The sequence below is a fragment of the Bombus huntii genome, unplaced genomic scaffold (assembly GCF_024542735.1).
Source record: "Bombus huntii isolate Logan2020A unplaced genomic scaffold, iyBomHunt1.1 ctg00000114.1, whole genome shotgun sequence".
NCBI classification, from domain to species: Eukaryota; Metazoa; Arthropoda; class Insecta; order Hymenoptera; family Apidae; genus Bombus; species Bombus huntii.
In genome coordinates this window covers 95,001-110,000 of record NW_026099366.1, presented here as the reverse complement: position 1 = coordinate 110,000, position 15,000 = coordinate 95,001, and the positions used below count along the sequence as shown (strand labels likewise).

General features: G+C 44.0%; 1 long non-coding RNA gene and 2 other non-coding genes across 9 annotated transcripts in view; 1 reads left to right on the top strand and 2 right to left on the bottom strand.

Annotated features, from left to right (window-relative positions):
• Positions 1–15,000, top strand: part of LOC126877048 (uncharacterized) — a 150,231-nt gene that overhangs the window by 97,220 nt on the left and 38,011 nt on the right. The window contains exon 1 of one of the 7 annotated variants that reach the window (XR_007694705.1): positions 1,826–2,218. The exons of the other annotated variants lie outside the window; for them this stretch is intronic. This is a non-coding gene — a long non-coding RNA (uncharacterized LOC126877048). Of the gene's footprint in view, positions 1–1,825; positions 2,219–15,000 lie in introns of those variants that run through there. 7 annotated transcript variants of the gene reach the window in all.
• LOC126877075 (5.8S ribosomal RNA) lies at positions 419–573 on the bottom strand. The gene has a single exon (XR_007694736.1). It is a non-coding gene; the product is annotated as a 5.8S ribosomal RNA (ribosomal RNA).
• LOC126877060 (small subunit ribosomal RNA) lies at positions 4,140–6,062 on the bottom strand. Its single transcript, XR_007694722.1, has one exon. It is a non-coding gene; the product is annotated as a small subunit ribosomal RNA (ribosomal RNA).

The window sequence follows — 15,000 nt, the reverse complement described above, 5'->3', positions numbered from 1 at the left end:
CTCTCCGCTCTTATTCGTATCCCTTCGTATACCTTCGTCCGACTCTGAAACGTTCTCTTATAATTTTTAAGAAGAACGACGGCGGGTTGTCAAGGCAAGAAGGGACAGAGAGAGACAGAGGTAGAGTTTCGTAGTCTCCCGTGAACACGATAGATTATATATCGAGCATGCGTACGACTTGCACGGTCTCTGCACGACCGCGACGAACGCCGACGAGCGTCCAACAATCGCTCGTACGTCGCGTATGTTCTCTCCGTCCGCTCTTATTCGTATCCTCGTTCTTGTACCTTCGTCCGACTCTGAAACGTTCTCTTATATAAAGAAGAACGACGGCGGGTTGTTAAGGCAAGAAGGGACAGAGAGAGACAGATACGGAGAGTAACGATACGCAACGCAAGCAGTCTTAGGTTTACGTGAGCAACCCTCAGCCAGGCGTGGTCCAGGAATTGTATCCGTGGACCGCAATGTGCGTTCGAAATGTCGATGTTCATGTGTCCTGCAGTTCACACGTTGACGCGCAATTAGCTGCGTTCTTCATCGACCCACGAGCCAAGTGATCCACCGTTCAGGGTAATCTTTTATAAATTTACAACAGTTCAATACTCAAATGTACTCTTCTCGGTTCTAGCGAAGCCGAGTTCCGTCACGTTCGACCAACGGGAATCGAACGCGCAGAAGTCGCCATAGGATTGACGACACAAAAACGTTCGAAAAAAAAAAGAAAACGACGAACGCGCGAAGATACGCGCGTTCGCCGGCCGGGCGTAAAGTACATTATGATATATAACAACCATCGAGATCGAAGCTCCGTTCGTCAGGAAACGACGGGGATATATACACCCGATTCTGAATCCTCTGTACAGCACACGATCTCGCGAACGAGTAAGCACGGTGGCTAGCCCATGTTATATATGTGTTTGATTCTACTCTCTCGTCCAATTATTCAAGAAACAGCGCGCGTGCATCTCTCCATCGTTCGGGTGATAGTAAAGATTCGATGGGATTCGCGCGGCCGTCCGCCTCGAGCGGTCTTTCGTCCCAATATCCAGAAGCAGAGTTTGAAAAACTCTAGCGACGGCACGGGTGTCCGACTCACGACATCGAGGTTTCGAAGCCGGCGATCCCCTCCGAACGGATGGCGACCACGCGACCGACTGAAAGCATGAAAAATCGACGAAAGATAGAACACATCTCCGTTCGGGTGGTGTTTTTTTTTTTAAAAAAAAAAAAAACAAAAATTCGATGGGACTCGCAGCCATCGTCCTCGCGCGGTCTTTCGTCCCGATATCCAGAAGCAGAGTTTGAAAAACTCTAGCGACGGCACGGGTGTCCGACTCACGACAACGAGGATAGACAGCCGGTCCCCTCCGAACGGGTTATGCGACGATAAACTCGATGAAACTTTAGTCTCGTTCAGGTAGTGTGTGTCTTGTAAATCAAAAATTCGATGGGACTCGCATCCATCGTCCTCGCGCGGTCTTTCGTCCCAACATCCAGAAGCAGAGTTTGAAAAACTCTAGCGACGGCACGGGTGTCCGACTCACGACAACGAGGATAGACAGCCGGTCCCCTCTGAACGGTATATTATATATGAGATGATAGACGACAAACTGGATGAAACTTTAAGTCTCGTTCAGGTAGTGTGTAAATCAAAAATTCGATGGGACTCGCATCCGTCGTCCTCGCGCGGTCTTTCGTCCCGATATCCAGAAGCAGAGTTTGAAAAACTCTAGCGACGGCACGGGTGTCCGACTCACGACAACGAGGAAAGACAGCCGGTCCCCTCTGAACGGTATATAATATGAAACTTTAAGTCTCGTTCAGGTAGTGTGTAAGTCAAAAATTCGATGGGACTCGCATCCGTCGTCCTCGCGCGGTCTTTCGTCCCGATATCCAGAAGCAGAGTTTGAAAAACTCTAGCGACGGCACGGGTGTCCGACTCACGACAACGAGGATAGACAGCCGGTCCCCTCTGAACGGTATATTATATATGCGATGATAGACGACAAACTGGATGAAACTTTAAGTCTCGTTCAGGTAGTGTGTAAATAAAAAATTCGATGGGACTCGCATCCGTCGTCCTCGCGCGGTCTTTCGTCCCGATATCCAGAAGCAGAGTTTGAAAAACTCTAGCGACGGCACGGGTGTCCGACTCACGACAACGAGGAAAGACAGCCGGTCCCCTCTGAACGGTATATTATATGAAACTTTAAGTCTCGTTCAGGTAGTGTGTAAGTCAAAAATTCGATGGGACTCGCATCCGTCGTCCTCGCGCGGTCTTTCGTCCCGATATCCAGAAGCAGAGTTTGAAAAACTCTAGCGACGGCACGGGTGTCCGACTCACGACAACGAGGATAGACAGCCGGTCCCCTCTGAACGGTATATAATATGAAACTTTAAGTCTCGTTCAGGTAGTGTGTAAGTCAAAAATTCGATGGGACTCGCATCCGTCGTCCTCGCGCGGTCTTTCGTCCCGATATCCAGAAGCAGAGTTTGAAAAACTCTAGCGACGGCACGGGTGTCCGACTCACGACAACGAGGATAGACAGCCGGTCCCCTCTGAACGGTATATAATATGAAACTTTAAGTCTCGTTCAGGTAGTGTGTAAGTCAAAAATTCGATGGGACTCGCATCCGTCGTCCTCGCGCGGTCTTTCGTCCCGATATCCAGAAGCAGAGTTTGAAAAACTCTAGCGACGGCACGGGTGTCCGACTCACGACAACGAGGATAGACAGCCGGTCCCCTCTGAACGGTATATAATATACATTATGCGACGGTAGACGATCAACTAGACGAAACTTTAGTCTCGTTCAGGTGGTGTAAAAAAAATTCGATGGGATACGCACGCACGGCTGTCGTCGTCCTCGAGCGGTCTTTCGTCCCAATATCCAGAAGCAGAGTTTGAAAAACTCTAGCGACGGCACGGGTGTCCGACTCACGACATCGAGGCTTCGAAGCCGGCGGCGTTCCCCTCTGAACGAACTTCGGCTAGACTAGTTACGAATCGTTGCTACACATCGTCTTCATCGTCGTCGTCGTCGACATCGACATCATCATCATATCATCATCATCATCATCATCATCGGTCATCGTCGCATAGCGGGCCAACATCCACGCGATGCGTCTTCGTTCTAGGTTACCCGATCCACGAGTATGTTACACGTGGTTTCGTTATTTCGAACGAAACGACATACGAAGAGCACACGCCCTTTGGGTAGGAAGCACGTTTCGAGAACGACGAGAGTTTCGATGAAAGAGACGAGAGAAGTCGACGCAGAAGGTATCCATGGATCTTCGAAGAGAACCTTCGAAGATGTATATCGGTATCCTTTCGCTCTGCGCGACTCGCTACAAGTTCTTTCGCTCTCGTCGACTCGTTCTAGACGCTTCGTTCGATCCCAAAGAGGAGTCTTCGATATGTCCCGTTGCTAGGAGGAGAACAAACGCAACACAGACCACGAAACATAGAAGAGAATAGGCGAGCATGATCACTCCGACACGAGGCACTTTAGAGATTTTCTTATTAGTTTGCATGGACTTTTATATTTCGTTTGTACGGTTTCCACGATGCAAATACGAAATACGAGATCGTGACGGCGGGTCTTTCTGTGTACGGCCTCTCGCAGGCGCCACGACTGCATTTCTCTTTACACCTGGTTTCCATCGTAATTTTTTCGTTTGATATCGAGCCTTAACTTTTGTTGGCTCTTTCGAAGCTAGAGTTCCCTTTTATTAGAATTTCATATATATATATATTATATGTTATATGTTTTATTCGGAGACGGCGGGTCTTTCTGTTTACGACCTCACGCAGGCGCCTCGAATAAGTTTCATTCGCATTTCGTTTTTATACTTGTATATATATATCTCTTCATCCCGATGATCGAGAGAGAGTGCCACCTTCTCTTCGTATAATTCCGTAGCTGGAGGGTCGTCTCCTCCTTAAGAATATTTCTATTCGTGCCAACGGAGGTTGCCAAGCTCCCTGGCGTTTTCGTTTGTTAAAGTATATAGCTTGTTAATACGTCGTATATACTTTCGTCGATACAGGAGGAGTACGGCTCCTTACCGACCATTGTGATATATATTTCATAGTTTTTATATGTGTTCAAGTCAAATTCTTTTGGTATCGTATCGTTAATGATCCTTCCGCAGGTTCACCTACGGAAACCTTGTTACGACTTTTACTTCCTCTAAATGATCAAGTTTGGTCATCTTCCCGGTAACATCGGCAATGCTTATCACATTGGCCGCGCACCAGTCCGAAGACCTCACTAAATCATTCAATCGGTAGTAGCGACGGGCGGTGTGTACAAAGGGCAGGGACGTAATCAACGCGAGCTTATGACTCGCGCTTACTGGGAATTCCTCGTTCATGGGGAATAATTGCAAGCCCCAATCCCTAGCACGAAGGAGGTTCAGCGGGTTACCCGGGCCTTTCGGCCAGGGAAAACACGCTGATTCCTTCAGTGTAGCGCGCGTGCGGCCCAGAACATCTAAGGGCATCACAGACCTGTTATTGCTCAATCTCGTGCGGCTAGAAGCCGCCTGTTCCTCTAAGAAGATTTGTTTGTACGTTGGTAGTAAAAACCCACCGACCGAAGCCGGGGGCCTTCGAGATACCATAAGTTACGTCTATTTAGCAGGCTAGAGTCTCGTTCGTTATCGGAATTAACCAGACAAATCGCTCCACCAACTAAGAACGGCCATGCACCACCACCCACCGAATCAAGAAAGAGCTATCAATCTGTCAATCCTTCCGGTGTCCGGGCCTGGTGAGGTTTCCCGTGTTGAGTCAAATTAAGCCGCAGGCTCCACTCCTGGTGGTGCCCTTCCGTCAATTCCTTTAAGTTTCAGCTTTGCAACCATACTTCCCCCGGAACCCAAAAGCTTTGGTTTCCCGGAAGCTGCCCGCCGAGTCATCGGAGGAACTTCGGCGGATCGCTGGCTGGCATCGTTTATGGTTAGAACTAGGGCGGTATCTGATCGCCTTCGAACCTCTAACTTTCGTTCTTGATTAATGAAAACATTTTTGGCAAATGCTTTCGCTTCTGTCCGTCTTGCGACGATCCAAGAATTTCACCTCTAACGTCGCAATACGAATGCCCCCATCTGTCCCTATTAATCATTACCTCGGGGCTCCGAAAACCAACAAAATAGAACCGAGGTCCTATTCCATTATTCCATGCACACAGTATTCAGGCGAAGGTAGCCTGCTTTAAGCACTCTAATTTGTTCAAAGTAAACGTATCGGCCCACCTCGACACTCAGTGAAGAGCACCGCGATGGGATATTAGTTGGACCGCCCGCGAGGAGCTAAGCCCACCGATAGGACGTACCACATAATGCCAGTTAAACACCGCGAGCGGTGAACCGACACTGTGACACACAGATTCAACTACGAGCTTTTTAACCGCAACAACTTTAATATACGCTATTGGAGCTGGAATTACCGCGGCTGCTGGCACCAGACTTGCCCTCCAATTGGTCCTCGTTAAAGGATTTAAAGTGTACTCATTCCGATTACGGGGCCTCGGATGAGTCCCGTATCGTTATTTTTCGTCACTACCTCCCCGTGCCGGGAGTGGGTAATTTGCGCGCCTGCTGCCTTCCTTGGATGTGGTAGCTGTTTCTCAGGCTCCCTCTCCGGAATCGAACCCTGATTCCCCGTTACCCGTTACAACCATGGTAGGCGCAGAACCTACCATCGACAGTTGATAAGGCAGACATTTGAAAGATGCGTCGCCGGTGCTAGATGACCATGCGATCAGCACAAAGTTATTCAGAGTCACCAAAACAAACGATGGACGGACAGACGAGCCATCCGCCACCGATTGGTTTTGATCTAATAAAAGCATTCCTACCATCTCTGGTCGGAATCTGTTTGCATGTATTAGCTCTAGAATTACCACAGTTATCCAAGTAAATGTAGGTATGATCTAAGAAACCATAACTGATTTAATGAGCCATTCGCGGTTTCACCTTAATGCGGCATGTACTGAGACATGCATGGCTTAATCTTTGAGACAAGCATATGACTACTGGCAGGATCAACCAGGGATCTTATTCGTATAACAATTCTTATAAATTTCGTTTAAGTTCTCTTCGTGTCGTAGGTGGGACGTAAGCACCGTACGACGAGACTTTTCGTTCTTAAGATAGATATATCTATAAAATATATCTCCTAGCGACGTTCGAGATACACCCATAGTTCAGTAATAATCTTCGAACGCCGCTCGCAGCCACTTTGTAATTCTCAACTCCACCTCCTCTCTTCTCTCTCTCTCTTTCTCATAGTCTTATATAAAATGTTTAGAATCGTACTTCTAAAGGAACATTTCCATAATGCTGTCTTCGTGTAAAAAGACTTATTAGAATATCTTAGCGGTAAAGCACGTATACGCACCTCACGCTGAACGAACAAGCGCGTATCCCAGTGCGTCGCGCTGGACATACCGTAAGAATATTCTTTCAATCGGTAGAACATTTTCGGCAGAAGACATACTACGCAAAGATAGTACGCTCCTACCGCCTCATCGGATACTTCTGCGAAAGCAGAAGTTTTTATAGAAAGCAGACGGTTATACTCTTTTGAATGAATCGATGCTCAGTTAGTACAAGCACACACGCATCTAACAATTTTTGTTAGAATACGTACACACAGGTCACCAGCTTCCCGACTCAGGGGAACCTTGCCACGATATTTGGTCATTACGTCCAGGACAGCGACCCGCGGCGCAGCAGTGTAGAGAAAAAACCAGAACGAGAACGGAGGAACAGTCGAGAAATAGCGTAAAATACACTAAGACTCGAGGAGCGGTGACTGAATTCTCAACCGAGGCCGTAGAATAGCCACGCGCTCAACGCTGTTCCGACCGAACCGTCCGGCTCGACGTCTCTCTTATAGATACGAAAGCGCCAGCCGGAAGGCCGGCGCCGGCCGGGCTAGCGGCCGCGCGCTTACGGTGCAAAACCTCCGTAGCAACGTACCGTTCGGAAGGGACGCTGGAACTTAGTCTCGCGAACGCTCGATCACTACTATACAAAGCCAATATCCAACCATCGAAATACATTACCAGACGTTTTATTAACATAATAGAAATGCATTTTTACCAAAAAATTAATTTTTTTTTTCACCGAAAAATTGCATCAGTAAACATACTCTTTTATCGAATACGGACAAAAAATAAGTTTATAATCAATTACAATACGTTAAAATAAGTAGAAATATGCAAAAAAATATATACCTTGTAACGTTAATTAACGAAAAAATTAGAAAAATATCCCAGTCGTGTCAGTTCGACGAACGCTAATTTTTTGAAAAAATCGATAAAAATGTTTAATCCCGACGTATTTAATAGAGATAGAACGATTCCCGTAAAAAAATTTATACCTTGTAACGCTTTTTAACGAATAAACTCGAAAAAACTTTTTCGCCCTCGGAATTTTTCTAAGTCCCAACGTACCGGCTCGGAATTTTTCTATGTTCCAACGACCGGTCGTGTCGGTCCAAACGTTTTTATATCCGTCTGCCGACGATATAAACGCTTAATCCCGACGTATTTTATCGAGTTATAACGATTTCTTGAAAAATATTCGTACGTTATAACGCTTTTTAACGAATTAATCGAAAAAGAGTGTTCGGTCCGAAAATTTTCTAAGTACGAACGACCGGCCGCATAGGTCCGTTTTTAAAAATCGTTCTCGGACGGAAATAAACCATTAATCCCGACGTATTTCGTCGAGTTACGTCGATTTATGCAAAAAAATTCATACCTTGTAACGCTTTTTAACGAATAAACTCGAAAAAACTTTTTCGCCCTCGGAATTTTTCTAAGTCCCAACGTACCGGCTCGGAATTTTTCTATGTTCCAACGACCGGTCGTGTCGGTCCAAACGTTTTTATATCCGTCTGCCGACGATATAAACGCTTAATCCCGACGTATTTTATCGAGTTATAACGATTTCTTGAAAAATATTCGTACGTTATAACGCTTTTTAACGAATTAATCGAAAAAGAGTGTTCGGTCCGAAAATTTTCTAAGTACGAACGACCGGCCGCATAGGTCCGTTTTTAAAAATCGTTCTCGGACGGAAATAAACCATTAATCCCGACGTATTTCGTCGAGTTACGTCGATTTATGCAAAAAAATTCATACCTTGTAACGCTTTTTAACGAATAAACTCGAAAAAACTTTTTCGCCCTCGGAATTTTTCTAAGTCCCAACGTACCGGCTCGGAATTTTTCTATGTTCCAACGACCGGTCGTGTCGGTCCAAACGTTTTTATATCCGTCTGCCGACGATATAAACGCTTAATCCCGACGTATTTTATCGAGTTATAACGATTTCTTGAAAAATATTCGTACGTTATAACGCTTTTTAACGAATTAATCGAAAAAGAGTGTTCGGTCCGAAAATTTTCTAAGTACGAACGACCGGCCGCATAGGTCCGTTTTTAAAAATCGTTCTCGGACGGAAATAAACCATTAATCCCGACGTATTTCGTCGAGTTACGTCGATTTATGCAAAAAAATTCATACCTTGTAACGCTTTTTAACGAATAAACTCGAAAAAACTTTTTCGCCCTCGGAATTTTTCTAAGTCCCAACGTACCGGCTCGGAATTTTTCTATGTTCCAACGACCGGTCGTGTCGGTCCAAACGTTTTTATATCCGTCTGCCGACGATACAAACGCTTAATCCCGACGTATTTTATCGAGTTATAACGATTTCTTGAAAAATATTCGTACGTTATAACGCTTTTTAACGAATTAATCGAAAAAGAGTGTTCGGTCCGAAAATTTTCTAAGTACGAACGACCGGCCGCATAGGTCCGTTTTTAAAAATCGTTCTCGGACGGAAATAAACCATTAATCCCGACGTATTTCGTCGAGTTACGTCGATTTATGCAAAAAAATTCATACCTTGTAACGCTTTTTAACGAATAAACTCGAAAAAACTTTTTCGCCCTCGGAATTTTTCTAAGTCCCAACGTACCGGCTCGGAATTTTTCTATGTTCCAACGACCGGTCGTGTCGGTCCAAACGTTTTTATATCCGTCTGCCGACGATATAAACGCTTAATCCCGACGTATTTTATCGAGTTATAACGATTTCTTGAAAAATATTCGTACGTTATAACGCTTTTTAACGAATTAATCGAAAAAGAGTGTTCGGTCCGAAAATTTTCTAAGTACGAACGACCGGCCGCATAGGTCCGTTTTTAAAAATCGTTCTCGGACGGAAATAAACCATTAATCCCGACGTATTTCGTCGAGTTACGTCGATTTATGCAAAAAAATTCATACCTTGTAACGCTTTTTAACGAATAAACTCGAAAAAACTTTTTCGCCCTCGGAATTTTTCTAAGTCCCAACGTACCGGCTCGGAATTTTTCTATGTTCCAACGACCGGTCGTGTCGGTCCAAACGTTTTTATATCCGTCTGCCGACGATATAAACGCTTAATCCCGACGTATTTTATCGAGTTATAACGATTTCTTGAAAAATATTCGTACGTTATAACGCTTTTTAACGAATTAATCGAAAAAGAGTGTTCGGTCCGAAAATTTTCTAAGTACGAACGACCGGCCGCATAGGTCCGTTTTTAAAAATCGTTCTCGGACGGAAATAAACCATTAATCCCGACGTATTTCGTCGAGTTACGTCGATTTATGCAAAAAAATTCATACCTTGTAACGCTTTTTAACGAATAAACTCGAAAAAACTTTTTCGCCCTCGGAATTTTTCTAAGTCCCAACGTACCGGCTCGGAATTTTTCTATGTTCCAACGACCGGTCGTGTCGGTCCAAACGTTTTTATATCCGTCTGCCGACGATATAAACGCTTAATCCCGACGTATTTTATCGAGTTATAACGATTTCTTGAAAAATATTCGTACGTTATAACGCTTTTTAACGAATTAATCGAAAAAGAGTGTTCGGTCCGAAAATTTTCTAAGTACGAACGACCGGCCGCATAGGTCCGTTTTTAAAAATCGTTCTCGGACGGAAATAAACCATTAATCCCGACGTATTTCGTCGAGTTACGTCGATTTATGCAAAAAAATTCATACCTTGTAACGCTTTTTAACGAATAAACTCGAAAAAACTTTTTCGCCCTCGGAATTTTTCTAAGTCCCAACGTACCGGCTCGGAATTTTTCTATGTTCCAACGACCGGTCGTGTCGGTCCAAACGTTTTTATATCCGTCTGCCGACGATATAAACGCTTAATCCCGACGTATTTTATCGAGTTATAACGATTTCTTGAAAAATATTCGTACGTTATAACGCTTTTTAACGAATTAATCGAAAAAGAGTGTTCGGTCCGAAAATTTTCTAAGTACGAACGACCGGCCGCATAGGTCCGTTTTTAAAAATCGTTCTCGGACGGAAATAAACCATTAATCCCGACGTATTTCGTCGAGTTACGTCGATTTATGCAAAAAAATTCATACCTTGTAACGCTTTTTAACGAATAAACTCGAAAAAACTTTTTCGCCCTCGGAATTTTTCTAAGTCCCAACGTACCGGCTCGGAATTTTTCTATGTTCCAACGACCGGTCGTGTCGGTCCAAACGTTTTTATATCCGTCTGCCGACGATATAAACGCTTAATCCCGACGTATTTTATCGAGTTATAACGATTTCTTGAAAAATATTCGTACGTTATAACGCTTTTTAACGAATTAATCGAAAAAGAGTGTTCGGTCCGAAAATTTTCTAAGTACGAACGACCGGCCGCATAGGTCCGTTTTTAAAAATCGTTCTCGGACGGAAATAAACCATTAATCCCGACGTATTTCGTCGAGTTACGTCGATTTATGCAAAAAAATTCATACCTTGTAACGCTTTTTAACGAATAAACTCGAAAAAACTTTTTCGCCCTCGGAATTTTTCTAAGTCCCAACGTACCGGCTCGGAATTTTTCTATGTTCCAACGACCGGTCGTGTCGGTCCAAACGTTTTTATATCCGTCTGCCGACGATATAAACGCTTAATCCCGACGTATTTTATCGAGTTATAACGATTTCTTGAAAAATATTCGTACGTTATAACGCTTTTTAACGAATTAATCGAAAAAGAGTGTTCGGTCCGAAAATTTTCTAAGTACGAACGACCGGCCGCATAGGTCCGTTTTTAAAAATCGTTCTCGGACGGAAATAAACCATTAATCCCGACGTATTTCGTCGAGTTACGTCGATTTATGCAAAAAAATTCATACCTTGTAACGCTTTTTAACGAATAAACTCGAAAAAACTTTTTCGCCCTCGGAATTTTTCTAAGTCCCAACGTACCGGCTCGGAATTTTTCTATGTTCCAACGACCGGTCGTGTCGGTCCAAACGTTTTTATATCCGTCTGCCGACGATATAAACGCTTAATCCCGACGTATTTTATCGAGTTATAACGATTTCTTGAAAAATATTCGTACGTTATAACGCTTTTTAACGAATTAATCGAAAAAGAGTGTTCGGTCCGAAAATTTTCTAAGTACGAACGACCGGCCGCATAGGTCCGTTTTTAAAAATCGTTCTCGGACGGAAATAAACCATTAATCCCGACGTATTTCGTCGAGTTACGTCGATTTATGCAAAAAAATTCATACCTTGTAACGCTTTTTAACGAATAAACTCGAAAAAACTTTTTCGCCCTCGGAATTTTTCTAAGTCCCAACGTACCGGCTCGGAATTTTTCTATGTTCCAACGACCGGTCGTGTCGGTCCAAACGTTTTTATATCCGTCTGCCGACGATATAAACGCTTAATCCCGACGTATTTTATCGAGTTATAACGATTTCTTGAAAAATATTCGTACGTTATAACGCTTTTTAACGAATTAATCGAAAAAGAGTGTTCGGTCCGAAAATTTTCTAAGTACGAACGACCGGCCGCATAGGTCCGTTTTTAAAAATCGTTCTCGGACGGAAATAAACCATTAATCCCGACGTATTTCGTCGAGTTACGTCGATTTATGCAAAAAAATTCATACCTTGTAACGCTTTTTAACGAATAAACTCGAAAAAACTTTTTCGCCCTCGGAATTTTTCTAAGTCCCAACGTACCGGCTCGGAATTTTTCTATGTTCCAACGACCGGTCGTGTCGGTCCAAACGTTTTTATATCCGTCTGCCGACGATATAAACGCTTAATCCCGACGTATTTTATCGAGTTATAACGATTTCTTGAAAAATATTCGTACGTTATAACGCTTTTTAACGAATTAATCGAAAAAGAGTGTTCGGTCCGAAAATTTTCTAAGTACGAACGACCGGCCGCATAGGTCCGTTTTTAAAAATCGTTCTCGGACGGAAATAAACCATTAATCCCGACGTATTTCGTCGAGTTACGTCGATTTATGCAAAAAAATTCATACCTTGTAACGCTTTTTAACGAATAAACTCGAAAAAACTTTTTCGCCCTCGGAATTTTTCTAAGTCCCAACGTACCGGCTCGGAATTTTTCTATGTTCCAACGACCGGTCGTGTCGGTCCAAACGTTTTTATATCCGTCTGCCGACGATATAAACGCTTAATCCCGACGTATTTTATCGAGTTATAACGATTTCTTGTAAAATATTCATACCTTCTAACACTTTTTAACGAGTTATTTGGAGGGGATCTTTCGGCCTTTTCGTAGCGGTGCGAAAAAATTCTAAGTTCCAACGTCCCAGTCACGTTGGTCCGGAGGATGAAATTTTTCAAAAAAATAAAGTGAAATCGCTACTTTCGACTAGATTTCGTTGAAACATAACGATTTCACACAAAATTTCTATACCTTATAACACTTTTTCCCGAGTTATTTCGAGTTGAACTTTCGGTACTTTCGTAACGGGGCGAAAAAATTCTAAGTTCCAACGTCCCGGTCACGTTGGTCCGGAGGGTGAAATTTTTTAAAAAAATAAAGTGAAATCGCTACTTTCGACTAGATTTCGTCGATACGTAACGATTTCACGCAAAATTTCGATACGTTATAACGCTTTTTAGCGAGTTATTTCGAGTTGAACTTTCGGTACTTTCGTAACGGGGCGAAAAAATTCTAAGTTCCAACGTCCCGGTCAGGTTGGTCCGGAGGACGAAATTTTTTAAAAAAATAAAGTGAAATCGCTACTTTCGACTAGATTTCGTCGAAACGTAACGATTTCACGCAAAATTTCGATACGTTATAACGCTTTTTGGCGAGTTATTTCGAGTTGAACTTTCGGCCTTTTCGTAGCGGTGCGAAAAAATTCTAAGTTCCAACGTCCCGGTCACGTTGGTCCGGTGGACGAAATTTTTTAAAAAAATAAAGTGAAATCGCTACTTTCGACTAGATTTCGTCGAAACGTAACGATTTCATACAAAAGTTCGATACGTTATAACGCTTTTTGGCGAGTTATTTCGAGTTGAACTTTCGGTACTTTCGTAACGGGGCGAAAAAATTCTAAGTTCCAACGTCCCGGTCACGTTGGTCCGGAGGACGAAATTTTTTAAAAAAATAAAGTGAAATCGTTACGTTCGACTAGATTTCGTCGATACGTAACGATTTCACGCAAAATTTCTATACCTTATAACGCTTTTTCCCGAGTTATTTCGAGTTGAACTTTCGGTACTTTCGTAACGGTGCGAAAAAATTCTAAGTTCCAACGTCCCGGTCACGTTGGTCCGGAGGACGAAATTTTTTAAAAAAATAAAGTGAAATCGCTACTTTCGACTAGATTTCGTCGATACGTAACGATTTCACTGATAATTTCGATGCGTCATAACGCTTTTTCTCGAGTTATTTCGACTCGAACGTTCGAACAGTGGCGAATATTTCAAAGTCCCTGCGACGCAACGATACGCTCTTACGCGTTGCTCGCTCGCTCCGCTCGCTCGAAAAAAAAATAGCCCAACCCAAAACCAATCCCTTTCGCGTTCGTTCTTCGATTTCATCGAAATCTTCGTTCGAACGCTCGGGATCGGTTTTGGGTTGGGCTATATTCGTCCGAGCGAGCGCAGCGAGCGAGCATTTGTCGCGATTATTTTCCTCGTTTTCGTCTCTCTCGTGAAACGGGAAAAAACGTGGAAAACGGGAAAAAAACGGGAAAAAACGGGAAAAAACGCGAAGAAACGGGAAAAAACGCGAAAAAACGTTTAAAAATATTTGAAAAAGCGCGCGCGCGCGCGCGCGCAAGACGAGCTGCGCAGAACGGCGTACCTTAAGAGAGTGTTACCTACTCCGGCGCATACCCGCTGATTCGGAGGTGCGCGCGCAGCGGTAGCACGAGCGGCTAAGTCCAGCGGCGTATTGCTTTTTACTGGCACGCGACAAAGTTGCAGCGGCGTATCGCTTTCTATTCGTGCGTCTCGTTGTTTGATTTAAAGGAAAAAAAAAAATCGCTACGCACGACCATCGGCCGTACGTAGCGAAATTATTTTTTTTAACCGCAGGAGACAAAGTCACAGCGGCGTATTGCTTTATGCTCGCACGCGGCTAAGTCCAGCGGCGTATTGCTTTATGCTCGCACGCGACTAAGTCCAGCGGCGTATTGCTTTCAGTTCGTACGCGACTAAGTCCAGCGGCGTATTGCTTTATGCTCGTACGCGACTAAGTCCAGCGGCGTATTGCTTTTTACTCGCACGCGACTAAGTCCAGCGGCGTATTGCTTTCTGTTTGTACGCGACTAAGTCCAGCGGCGTATTGCTTTATGCTCGCACGCGGCTAAGTCCAGCGGCGTATTGCTTTTTACTCGCACGCGGCTAAGTCCAGCGGCGTATTGCTTTTTACTCGCACGAGACAAAGTCCCAGCGGCGTATCGCTTTCTATTCGTGCGTCTCGTTGTTTGATTTAAAGGAAAAAAAAATCGCTACGCACGACCATCGGCCGTACGTAGCGAAATTATTTTTTTTAACCGCAGGAGACAAAGTCCCAGCGGCGTATTGCTTTATGCTCGCACGCGACTAAGTCCAGCGGCGTATTGCTTTCTGTTTGTACGCGACTAAGTCCAGCGGCGTATTGCTTTTTACTCGCACGCGACTAAGT